The sequence below is a fragment of the Hippopotamus amphibius genome, chromosome 1 (assembly GCF_030028045.1).
Source record: "Hippopotamus amphibius kiboko isolate mHipAmp2 chromosome 1, mHipAmp2.hap2, whole genome shotgun sequence".
Taxonomy (NCBI): domain Eukaryota; kingdom Metazoa; phylum Chordata; class Mammalia; order Artiodactyla; family Hippopotamidae; genus Hippopotamus; species Hippopotamus amphibius.
In genome coordinates, this window is record NC_080186.1 from 148,878,291 (window position 1) to 148,890,220 (window position 11,930).

General features: G+C 38.5%; 1 pseudogene; it reads left to right on the forward strand.

Moving 5' to 3' along the window:
- The first annotated feature begins 1,567 nt into the window (after nt 1-1,567).
- Nucleotides 1,568-2,362, forward strand: LOC130830949 (serine/arginine-rich splicing factor 10-like; annotated as a pseudogene).
- Nucleotides 2,363-11,930: the final 9,568 nt, after the last annotated feature.

Genomic DNA, 11,930 nt, shown 5'->3' on the forward strand with positions numbered 1-11,930 from the left:
CACCAATGCACTAGGCTAATAAACCTCAAACCTCAGAACACTTAGAATTAAACAGACCTATGGAATCAGAATCTTTGGGGTTGGTGGTAGGAGGTGGGCCCAGGAGTCTGCATTTTACCAAGTCTTCAGGTAATTCTCATGACCACATGAGAAGTTTAAAGAAGCACAGCTAGGGACTTCCCTGGTGGTCCAGTGGTTAAAACTCCAGGCCTCCACTGCAGGGGGCGTGGGTGGGTTCGATCCCTGGTCAGGGAACTAAGATCCTGTGTGCCACACGGTGCGGCCAAAAAGTTAAAAAAAAAAAAAAAAAAAAAAAAAAGCACAGCTAGGTTGTGAAGAACCGTTACATTTTTTCCCCTCTTTTTTGTATGGAACTAATTTTGAACTTACAGAGAACATGCAAATATAGACCAAAGACTTTCTACTATACCCTTTATTTGGTTTATTTTTAAAATTTATTTATTTTATTTATTTTACTTTTGGCTGTATTAGGTCTTGGTTGCTGCGCACGGGCTTTCTCTAGCTGTGGCAAGCAGGGGCTACTCTTCATTGTGATGTGCAGGCTTCTTATTGTGGTGGCTTCTCTTGTTGTGGAGCACAGGATCTAGGCTTGTGGGCTTCAGTAGTTGTGGTGGGTGGGCTCAGTAGTTGTGGCTCATGGGCTTAGTTGCTCCGAGGCATATGAGATCTTCCTGGACCAGGCCTTGAACCCACGTGCCCTGCATTGGCAGGCGGATTCTTAACCACTGCACCACCAGGGGAGTCCCTATTTGGTTTATTAATTAACATTTCCTTATTTGTTTTATCATTCTCTTCCTCTGTGTGGCCTGTCACCTCTCTCTATGTCTCTCTCTGTGTTTCCATGCCTCTATCTGCCTGTCTCTATATGTATATGTATATTTTTCACAAGCTATTTGAGAATGTGAGGCACACCATGAACTTTTTTTTTAAATTAAAAAAAAATTTTTATTGGGGTATAGTGGCTTTATAATGTTGCGTTCATTCCTGCTGTACAATGATGTGAATCAGCTATATGTATACACATACACCCTCCCTCTTGGATCTCTCTCCCCTCCATCCCCTCCATCCCATCACAGAGCACCAAGCTGAGCTCCCTATGCTATACAGCAGGTTCCCACTAGCTGTCTCTATACTTACTGGTGTTCCTCAGCCTTTCTTTATCTTTCACTTTATTGACTTTTTTGAAGAATAGAGCTCTTCCTCTGTAATAGAATGCTCATTATTTTGGGTTTGTCTAATATTTCCTCATAGGGAGTCTCCTAGAAGCAGGGTATACATTCCCAGCTGGAATACTCTGTTAGTGATATTGTGTCCATCCCAGGGTTCTATGTCCAGAGCCACACAATGTCCATCTACCATTCACTGGTGCTGTTCATTTTGTTCACTTAGTCAGGGTATCGTCTAAATTTTCCACTATATTGTTAGTATTTTTCCTCTTCCAACTACGAGGCAATCTGTCGGGGGGGGCGAAGTTTTAAGACTAAGCCGGAGCTGCAGACGGTTTGTTGAGCCCGTTAGTGCTCCTGCTGAGACTCACGCCGCAGCCATGTCCCGGTACCTGCGCCACCCGCCCCCCGCCCCCAACACGTCTCTCTTCATAAGGAACGTGGCCGATGATACCAGGTCTGAGGATTTACGACGCGAATTTGGTTGTTATGGTCCTATAGTTGATGTGTACGTTCCACTTGATTTCTACACTCGCTGTCCAAGAGGATTTGCATATGTTCAATTTGAGGATGTACATGATGCCAAAGATGCTTTACATAATTTGGACAGAAAATGGATTTGTGGACGCCAAATTGAAATACAGTTTGCACAGGGAGATGGGAAGACTCCAAATCAGATGAAAGCCTAGGAAGAGAGGAATGTGTATAGTTCTTCACCCTGTGATGATTACGACTATAGATGTTCTAGAAGCCGAAGTTAGGAAAGGAGATCAGGAAGTCTGTCCTTTGATTACAACTATAGAAGATCTTATAGTCCTAGAAACAGTAGGCTGACTGGAAGACCACGGCGTTGCAGAAGCCATTCCGACAATGATAGATTCAAACACTGAAATTGATCTTTTTCAAGATCTAAATCCAATTTAAGATCACAGTCCAAGTCCCAGCCCAAGAAAGAAATGAAGCCTAAATCACGTTCTAGGTCTGCATCTCACACCAAAACTAGAGCCACCTCTAAAACAGATTCCAAAACATATTGTAAGTCTGGCTCAAGATATGAAAAGGAATCAAGGGAAAAAGAACCACCTAGATCCAAATCTCAGTCAAGATCACAGTCTAGGTCTAGGTCAAAATCTAGATCAAGGTCTTGGACTAGTCCTCAGCCCAGTGGCCACTGATAGTATAAACCATGATGTTTTTCGGCATGTGTCATTCATTTACTCATAGTTTGGTTTACTTTAATTATCAGGAATACAAAGTTGCAATGATGCTTAAAAACACTTGTCAGTTTTCCCTGTACTAGGCAATGGTTATTATTAAAATGATATGCTGTTGAGAAGCCACTCTTAAGAGTCCGGTTTGTTTAATGTTATGGGCAGCTACCAATCTGTGGTGTCTGTATATTTTTGTAAGGATTCTCATTTTTTATGCTTGGAGTATTTATTGGTGAAAAGATGTTGGTTGACCATAATTTGCAACATTGTCTTATTAAAAAAGGTTCATATCCATATTTGGTAGAACTGTTAACCTAGAAATGTAGCTTGCTAATAAGATAGAATGATACAAAAATGAAGTTGTAGCCTCAGTACAACACTGACCAACCAGACACATTTAGGTTCAGGGTGGACCTTTTTGTCTTGTCGGGTTGTCTAGGCCCATGAAGATAACTTCTGGCACAGTGTGGAGTAGCTCTTTTGTTAACCCCACTGTCTTGGGAAATGACGCCAGCTGGGTTAAGTAGCATTTTCAGGGAGCTGAGTTCTTTTTTTTTTTTTTTTTAATAAATTTATTTATTTATTTATTTATTTTATTGGCTTCGTTGCTGCACAGGGCTTTCTCTAGTTGCTGTGAGCGGGGGCTACTCTTCATTGTGGTGCACCGGCTCCTCATTGTAGTGGTTTCTCTTGTGGAGCATGGGCTCTAGGTGCATGGGCTTCAATAGTTGCAGCACACAGGCTCAATGGTTGTGGCTCATGGGCTCTAGAGCACAGGCTCAATAGTTGTGGTACATGGGCTTAGTTGCTCCGTGGCATGTGGAATCTTCCCAGAGCAGGGCTTGAACCCATGTCCCCTGCATTGGCAGGCGGATTCTTTACCGCTGCGCCACCTAGAAAGTCCAGGGAGCTGAGTTCTTGATTGAAACATGGAGCCTTCACTTTTCTGGTTTCTATGAAGATCTGGAACCATACAAACGTTGGAAAAACTCACTTTAAAATTTGGACAGGTTGATGTTGGCAAAAATAATTTTAAGGGGAAAGAATGCTCTTATGTAGTTACTCTAAACTTTAAGGAGAATTGATGACCATTATATTGCTTAGTTTTCTTAACTGCTGTTAAAAGCAAAGTGTTTCAAAGTAGGTTTTGTTTGCGTGTGCACATGGTGTTAAAGGACTGAATTTTGATGCTTAAAGCACTTGGTGTGTGCATTTGTATCAAAATTTGCCCATCTCTTTATGAAGGATGCTTGTTCTTCACACCTCAGTTTATTTAATGTGAGGCAAGTGTAAAGACAACACTCCCATTGTAAGTGATTCTGTGGTGCCATGAGATTTAGAGTAACTTTGGAAAAAATTAATTTTAAGAAAGTTACATCTCTTTTAAGTTTTTGATTATCAATGTAGTACCTGATAAAAATAAGAAAATAATACCCTAACTCTTCATAATTTCTAACATCTCTCTGAGATCATTTGGGGACAGTAAAAAGTGACTTGAAGCATCCAATCTCATTTCAGAATAAAAGCTAGAATCTTTAAAAATTTTAGATTGCTTGCTTACAGGCATAAAAGTAAGAAGTGTTGTGGGGAAATGATTCCTTTTAGAGGATTACTTTTTCCAGTTTTGGTTTTAGTACTCTAGGCCTTGCCTGTTAAAACAAAAGGTGGTTTTTAAATACTGTTTGTGGAATGTGTTTAAAGGATTGATTCTAGAACCTTTGTATATTTGATAGTATTTCTAACTTTCATTTCTTTACTGTTTGCAGTTAATGTTCATGTTCTGCTGTGCAATCATTTATAAGCACATTTCTTTAATTTTTTTAGATTTTCCTGGATGTATAGTTTAAACAACAAAAAGTGCATTTAAAACTGTAGCAGTAGTGTGCAGTTCTAGCAAAGAGGAAAGTTGTGGGGTTAAACTTTGTATTTTCTTTCTTATAGAAGCTTCTAAAAAGGTATTTTTATATGTTCTTTTTAACAAATATTGTGTACAACCTGTAAAACATCAATGTTTGGATCAAAACAAGACAGCTTATTTTCTGCTTGCTGTAAATTAAGCAAACATGCTATAATAAAAACAAAATGAAGGAAAAAAAAAAGACTAAGCAAATACTCTGCTCTTCACCTTTGAGCATGGTTGTGCTCGGGTCAGCACTGTGGGAAGTGGACTAAATTGGAGAAAAAGGGAGACATGCCAGCTAAGACCTGTTGTCATTAATCAAGGAAGAGAGAGAGAGAGAGAGATCTGAAGACACTTGGGTTTGGGAGCATCCAAACAGGGGAACTGTTGAAACCTTGTGCATGGATGTGGTTGCCCAGACAATCCTGGGCTTAGCAGCATTGTTTCCATAGTGTATCAGGTCTGTTTTGGTGAATGTTCTACGTGCACATGAAAATAAAGTGTATTTTTGCAGTTATTGGATGTACTGTTCTACATGTGTTAATTATGATAGTCATGTTATTGACTTCTATAACCTTATTAATTTTCATCAATCAATGCTTTATCAGTTTCTGAGAATGAGGTGCTTAAATTTCCAACTATGATTGTGGGTTTTTATCTTTTCTTTTAGTTTGTCAGCTTTAATTTATTTTGAAGATTTATTTTATGCATTCTCTACAAAAAAAACTACTGTGTCCTTATACGTAAAGAATATATCTTATAAACAGCATATAATGAGATTTTGCTTTTTTTATCCCGTCTGACAGTGTCTTTTAATTGAAATATTTAGTCAATTTACATTTAAATACTGAGATAGTTGGATTTAATTATGTGATCTTCCTATTTCTTTTCTATTTGATGTATCCTTTTTTGGATTAATTGATTATTTTCATTATTACATTTTTTTTCTTTTCTGTTGGCTTTTAAATTAGACAGTGTCTTATTATTCCTTTAATAATTTCCAGAAGTACATTATACTTCCTGGATTTATCATAAACTCTCTTAGATTAGTGCTTTTACCACTTCCCAAGTGATGCAAGGACTTAACAACAGTTTAACCCCTTTTACCTTTTGTGCTATTGTTGTTATATATTTTAAATTTACACACATTTGACTTTCTGTAAGCCAGGAAGTCCACATATATTATTTAAACACACAAAAGAATCCACTAATTGTCTGTTCTCCCCTTTCTAATCTTTTCCTAAACCTTTGTTTCAAATTCGAATACCAGTTATGGTGTTTTTCAGTTCTAAAATTTTCATTTAATTTTAAATATAGATTCCAAGTCTTTATTGAATATCTATATTTTTATTTATTATTTTGAACATACTAATCATAGTTACTTTGAAGTTCCTATTTGATACCTTTACTAGCTCCCTGATCTGTGGATCTTTACAAAGGCTTGTCCACTTTGTTGGCAGTTAGACTTCAAACTCCACCTTTTCAGCACCATACCATGGCTTAAAGTATCTGCTTAGATTTTTAAGCTTCCAGTTGCTTTCTTTTTTTTTTTTTTTTTCCCTACTGGTGTCTTGGAATCTTTCTTTGAATAATGCATCTTAAGATGTGATCAATAATTTGAGAGGAATATGTGAGCAGTTCCCAGGTTCTATATTCTCTGGGATTTTGTCCTCATGTCCTAGCTGCTTTGTCAGTCCTGAATACTAACTTTAGTCTATTCAGTCCAGTAAGGCTGCCCTTTTTCCCCGGGGCTCTATTTACCTGCACTATAATTTGGAAAATGCTCTCAGAGTGAAAAAAAAAAAAAAGCTAGAACGAACAGCCCCTTTTCAGAATCTCTCCAAAATCATAGCCTCCCGCCTCCTCCCCCCTCCATTTCTGTCTGCATTGATTTGTCCTACAATGGCTTCAGACATTTTTTACATATTTTATGCACCATTTGTAGTTGTATTTGGCAGGAGAGCTAGTCCAGTAGAAGCTACTCTATCATGGTAGGGCTCTAAAGTCTTTTATCTCAGTTTTAAGTGAAGAAATTGAATCTTGGAATAGTTACGCAAATTGTCCAAGGCCAAATAGCTTGTAAATGGCAGAGCTGGGATTTATATCTAGGTCTTTCTGACTCCCAAGCTATGTTCTTCCTTTTTTTTTTTTAAAGAATTTTTAAAAAAATTTATTTATTTATTTAATTGGCTGTGTTAGGTCTTTTTTTGCTGTGTGTGGGCTTTCTTTTAGTTGTGGTGAGTCGGGGCTGCTCTTTGTTGTGGTGTGCGGGCTCCTCATTGCTGTGGCTTCTCGTGTTGCAGAGCACGGGCTCTAGGCACGTGGGCTCCAGTAGTTGCAGCACATGGGCTCAATAGTTGTGGCTCACAGGCTCTAAAGCGCAGGCTCAATAGTTGTGGCACACGGGCTTAGTTGCTCTGAGGCATGTGGGATCTTCCTGGAGCAGGGATCGAACCCATGTCCCCTGCACTGACAGGCGGATTCTTAACCCCTGCGCCACCTAGGAAGCCCCGAGCTATGTTCTTATCCACTACAGTTAGTACATCCTTATCATAATAGTGACTGTGTGTTGAGTGCTTATTAGGCTCTAGGCAGTGTTAGTTGCTTTCAAAACAGCATCTTTTTTCTTGATAAAAATCCTATCAAAGAGAAGGTGTTATCTCTATTTTACAGATGTGGAAACTAAGCTGAAGAGTTCAAGCCTCTTTTTCAAAGGTATTGAGAACATAAATGGATTTGAATCCAACTCTGTACCATCTACCACCCTCATACTAGGAATTAATTATTAGGTGCATGAACTTGGCCAATAAATTCTTTTGAGTCCTAGCATTCTAATTTGTAAATGTGAATATCAGTAATGTTGTTTGACTTGCAAAGGGGGTCATGGGTGGGAAGACAATGTAAAGGTGTGTGGCATTCCTAGATATGAATAGTAACTGGTAGACAGTTTATCAACTCATGCTACAATGTTACTGATGTAAATGGAGGAGTTCCACAGGAATACTGAGACTCCATGAGTGTGTCTGGTGACTTTAATTTTAGTGACCACCGATGAGTTGGAAAAATATATATATATATTTAAAATTTTATTCGAGTGTAGTTGCTTTACAATATTAGAGTATAGTTGTGTTAGTTTCTACTGTATAGCAAAATGAATCAGCTATATGTATATATATATCCCCTCTTGTTTGGATTTCCTTCCCATTTAGGTCACCACAGGGCACTGAGTAGAGTTCCCTGTGCTATACAGTAGGTTCTGATTAGTTATTTTATACCTAATATCAATAGTATATATATGTCAATCCCAATCTCCCAATTCATCCCACCCCCTCTCCCCCTTGGTATTCATATGTTTGTTCTCTATGTCTGTGTCTCTATTTCTGCTTTGTAAATAAGATCACCTATACCAAATAAGATTGCCTATTGGAAAAAAAATTTTTAAATATGTCTCTTAAACATTGTTAAAGAGTGGATTTAAACAGCTGTGTAAAATAAATTACCATGTTTCAAACTGTTTTATCTGATTATTTTTAACTGATGTAAAAGTTGCAGGAGAAACATTGTCTTCTGTGAGTAGTTTCTGAGTTATTTTTCCGAAAAATTAAATTGTTTTCCCATCAAAGTTCTTCAGTTTGACTAGACTTAAGTAATTTTTAGTGCAATATATATTATTTTTCTTTAAAGCAACAAAGTATGCTATCTCTGATTTTGAATAGTATACCTTAAAAAAAGAAATATCTCTGCCGATCCAAAACTTACAAATTTATATTATACTCTAAATACTTTAATTTCTCTAATTTTGATTTTATTTGACTCATTTTCAACAAATATGCATCCAGCAGCTCTTGTTTGCCTAGCACTCCAGGGGAGACAAGTAAATGTCAGTGGCTCAGCCTCTGTCTTCTTCTTCTTCTTCTTTTTTTAAAGCTCTTTATTGGAATATAATTGTTTTACACTCTTGTGCCAGTTTTTGTTGTACACCAAAGTGAATCAGCTGTATTTTTACATATATCCCCATATCCCCTCCCTCCCACAACTTCCTCCCACCCTCTCTATCCTGGCCCTTTAAGTCATCACCCATCATTGAGTTTATCTCCCTATGTTATGCAGCAACTTCCCACTAGCTATCCATTTTACATTTGGTAGTGTATGTATGTCAATGCTACTCTCTCACTTCATCCCAGCTTCCCCTTTGCCCCTCCCCACCCCTGTGTCCTCAAGTCCGTTTTATACATCTGCATCTTTATTCTTGCCCTGTCACTGTGTTCATCAGTACCATTTTTTTAGATTCCATATATATGAGTTAGCATACGGTATTTGTTTTTCTCTCTCTGGCTTACTTTGCTCTTTATGACAGTCTCTAGGTCTATCGACCTCATTACAAATAACTCCATTTCATTCCTTTTTATGGCTGAGTAATATTCCATTGTATATACGTGCCACATCTTTATCCTTTCATCTGTTGATGGGCATTTAGCTTGCTTCCATGTCCTGGCTATTGTAAATAGTGTTGCAATGAACATTATGGTACATGTTTCTTTTTGGATTATGGTTTTCTCTGGATATACGCCCAGTAGTGGGATTGCTGGGTCATGTGGTAGTTCCATTTATTTTTTATTTTTTATTTTTTATTTTATTTTATTTTTTTTTGGGGGGTACATCAGGTTCAATCATCTGTTTTTATACACATATCCCCGTATTCCCTCCCTTCCTTGACTCCCCCCCCTTGAGTCCCCGCCACCCTCCCTGCCCCAGTCCTCTAAGGCATCTTCCATCCTCGAGTTGGACTCCCTTTGTTATACAACAACTTCCCACTGACTATTTTACACTTGGTAGTATATATATGTCTGTGCTACTCTCTCGCTTCGTCTCAGCTTCCCCTTCACCCCCCGCCCCCTCCCATACCTCGAGTTCTCCAGTCCATTCTCTGTATCTGCTTCCTTGTTCTTGTCACTGAGTTCATCAGTACCATTTTTAGATTCCGTATACGTGAGTTAGCATACAATATTTGTCCTTCTCTTTCTGACTTACTTCACTATGTATGACAGATTGTAGTTCTATCCACCTCATTACATATAGCTCCATCTCATCCCTTTTTATAGCTGAGTAATATTCCATTGTGTATATATGCCACATCTTCTGTATCCATTCATTTGTTGATGGGCATTTAGGTTGCTTCCATGTCCTGGCTATTGTAAATAGTGCTGCAATAAACATTATGGTACATGTTTCTTTTGGGATTATGGTTTTCTTTGGATATATGCCCAGGATTGGGATTACTGGATCATATGGTAGTTCTATTTGTAGTTTTTTAAGGAACCTCCAAATTGTTTTCCATAGTGGCTGTACCAACTTACATTCCCACCAACAGTGCAGGAGAGTTCCCTTTTCTCCAACCCTCTCCAGCATTTATTGTTTTAGATTTTTTGACGATGCCCATTCTGATCGGTGTGAGGTGACACCTCATTGTGGCTTTGACTTTCATTTCTCTAATGATTAGTGATGTTGAGCATCTTTTCATGTGTGTGTTAGCCATCTGCATGTCTTCTTTGGAGAAATGTCTATTTAGGTCTTCCACCCATCTGTGGATTGGGTTATTTGCTTTTCAGCCTCTGTCTTCTATAATCTCATTAGAGAGACCAAGATCTCAGGCCTGAGATGGTCATAAGATAATAGAAATGAATAGAACAACTGCTATATTAAACAAAAACAAGCACTAAAACACATGGAACTCTTGTTCTGGATGTTCAGGAAAGTTGGGAAGAATCTTCAGACGTCAGACTGTATAGCTGGCCTGCCCGAGTTAAGGCCCAGCTCTATTGCTTATTGACCAGGTGACCTTTGACAAGTTACTTACCCTTCTAAGCCTTGTTCCTCATTTGTGAAATGGAGATAGTGACTGTACCTATTTAATCGGGTTATTGTGAGGAATTTATCTATATGAATGTTCAACACAGTGCCTTCCTCAATACAGACTTTCTATTGTTCTTATTATCAATTAAAATTATTAATTGTCATCACAAGTATTTTTGGAGAAAGATAGAATTTGGTTTGAAGAGGTGCAGAGAAGCATTCCAGGAGGTGAGATTGTTTGTAGACAGACTAGAGCCTATTCTCCAGAGTGCTAATCAGAAATGGGCAGGAGGAGGAATAGTTAGACATGTTTATGCCCACAATTTGGAACAGTCTGTGGTCCCTTCCTTGGACTTGGCACCAGTCTCCAATCTCTTTGTTAAGCCCAGTTTTACACCTAAGGTTATGAGAGCTGATGAAGAAGAAGCAAGTAAATTAGGTAAAGTTATTTTTTCCTAGGATTTCACCCTTTCTTTTCTATTTCTCATGGGCTCTTACATGAACTTTCAGAAGTCTAAGTTCTTTCTCTCCTTGCTTTCCCTCTGGCATTCCCTTGGAATTGAGGGTTGCCTCTTCTGGGGAGTTAGGGTCACTTGTCTGGAGGGTAAATCCTCATAATCTATAGTGCGTCAACTCCATTTTTTTCATTTTTCTAGAGTGATGGCTCATAGAGTAACCATACAAAAAATGCCCATCCCTACATTACCATTACCTTAAAGCTTGTTGGGTGACATTGGGCAACTTCGACTTGTCCAAATGTTGAAGTTCTGCTCTTTTCCCCATCCCACTACGTTGGGGCTAGCTGTGCTGCCGTCTGCAGTGGCTCAGCCCTCTGGTCCAGGCCTCCTTGGGAGTAAGTCAGGGCTCAGCAGAAGTCTCATGCTTGTGAGCAGCTGAGGAGAATCACTGGGGACTCACTATTAAGGCGGTGGCTCCCCCATGTTCTCCTCTAATCCTAGGACTGGTGAATTACAATCTAAGGAGTTTTTCCCCCTAATATATTTACTCACCAGTGGCCAGTAGTGGGTGAGGAATGGGTAAAAGTTAAAGCCTATTCATGAGGAGTTGTTTTGTGGGGTGTGGAGGTTTGACAGTGGTGACCTTGTGCCAGGGGCCCTATACCACCTCCTCCTATCCCAGCCTTCTTTGGGTTGACACTAACAGGGATCAGGCTTTATCCTGTGTTCAAAGTCTGGCAGAGTAGCTGGTAACTTCAGGGTCAGGCTAACATAACAAGACTTTTGAGAGGCATGATATTAAACAACAACAACAACAACAAACCAACAGAATGAATTGCAATTCTGTCAGAAGCAGAAATATTAAAAAACACACAAACCAGATGACCAAGAATCAGCCTAAAGCAGAACAGATGTTAAGAGTATGAAATAAGAACAACCAATCACAAAAGTAACCAAGCAGAAATCTTCCTGTATGTAAAATATTACCATTTGGGGAAATTGAGTAAAGTCTACAGCATCTTTCTGTATTATTTTTTACAAGTGTACATGCGTCTACAGTTATCTCAATAAAAATTTCAATTAAAAAGAGAGGAAATATCTCACACTGAAAGGGTGTATGGAATAACAAAGGACAAATAAGAATATTACAGTGGTGTTTAAGAATATCAAAGACAAATTCTAAACATTTCCAGAGAAGAGATCACATGCAAAGGAGTTAGTATGAGACAGACTTTTCAATAGAATCCTGGTTTCAGGGAGACCATTGAGTATTTTCAAACACTTTTTTAAAATAGAGAAAGAGAATGAGAGAATATGTCCT